Raw genomic sequence first — 1,485 nt, 5'->3', positions numbered from 1 at the left:
CTTTTAATCATCTTTCCAGACCCCTGTATAGTTAAATCATCATGACGTCACTCAAGTAATCTAACATATAACGCAAATTACAGCTCCTGGATTATATTACATCATATCAATCTATCTATCGAATCTAAAAAAAAAGAGGAACAATTAACCTCTCTATTCTGCATATGCTTTAACTACCTAACGACGAAATATTCCTCGTGGTAACTTGGCGATTTAACTCTAAGGGATTTGTTCATAGCATTTCACAAAATCATTTCCCAAGCCTATCATCTGGCATCAGCAGGACCATAAGTTTTAATGAATATTTAGTTGAGAGATGAATCCTTTGTTCTCACAATTAGTTGTCAACCGTGCATTTATTTTTTTTAGGATACGACACTAAGGAAATAGAAGGAAACAGAAGGAAAAAGAATAAGATTAAATGGAAAATAACTTTTTTTTTCCATCTACTAATTCGAAACTCGTCCTTACCTTCATAATTTTCTTTTGGTTTCTTCTCCTTCTCCTTTTTCTTTTCTCCCTTTTTTTCATTCTCTATTTATTCTCCTATTCATTTAAAAAAAAGTAAAACGAACACTCCCCCAAAGATAAAAAGCCTTAAAACAGGCGAACTTCAGTGTCACGATTCTGAAGGTCCTCCGCCGCCTACAGTGACTTCGATGCCAACCCGGAGAAAGGGAAAGGGAGAGGGAGAGGAGGAATAGGGAAAGGGAAAGGAGGAATAGGGAAAGGGAGAGGAGGAATAGGGAAAGGGGGAGGAGGAATAGGGAAAGGGAGAGGAGGAATAGGGAAAGGGAAGGAATAGGGAAAGGGGGAGGAGGAATAGGAAAAGGGGGAGGAGGAATAGGGAAAGGGAGAGGAGGAATAGGGAAAGGGGGAGGAGGAATAGGAAAAGGGGGAGGAGGAATAGGGAAAGGGAGAGGAGGAATAGGGAGAGGGAGAGGAAGAATAGGGAGAGGGAGAGGAAGAAGAATAAGAAAAGAGGAGAAAGGGGAAAGGGAAAGAGAAAAGGGGAAAGGATGGGAAGAAGGGATAAGGAAAAGAGGGAAAGGCGGAATAAGGAAAGGGATGGAAAGGAAAAGGGGGAAAGCACGGGAAGGGAAAATAAAAGGGAGATGAGAGGGAAAAGGGAGAGGTGGGAAGGAAGGGGGGAGTGAGGGAAAGAATGGTTAAGAGAGCCAAGGAAGGGGAATTTGGAATGGGAGGAAGAGATAGAGAGAGGAGACTGGGGGGGGGGGATAAAAGAAAACAGGGAGATAAAGAGACGGAAGCGAGGAAAAGGAAGGGAATGTGAGGGAAATAGGAAATCTAAAGAAGAGATGAAGAATGAAAAAGAGAAGGGAAAGAATGGGATGCAACATAGAAGAAGAGAACGAGGTACAAAGAGGGAATATAGAAGGGAAAAAGAGGAATGAAAAAATAGAATGGGAGAGGACGGAGGAAAGGAGGGGAAAAGTGAAAAAAGAGAAGGATGAAACATACAAG

Source organism: Penaeus monodon, chromosome 29 (genome assembly GCF_015228065.2).
Source record: "Penaeus monodon isolate SGIC_2016 chromosome 29, NSTDA_Pmon_1, whole genome shotgun sequence".
NCBI lineage: Eukaryota > Metazoa > Arthropoda > Malacostraca > Decapoda > Penaeidae > Penaeus > Penaeus monodon.
The sequence above is the reverse complement of the archived record's forward strand: the minus strand, read 5'-3'. Positions refer to the sequence as shown.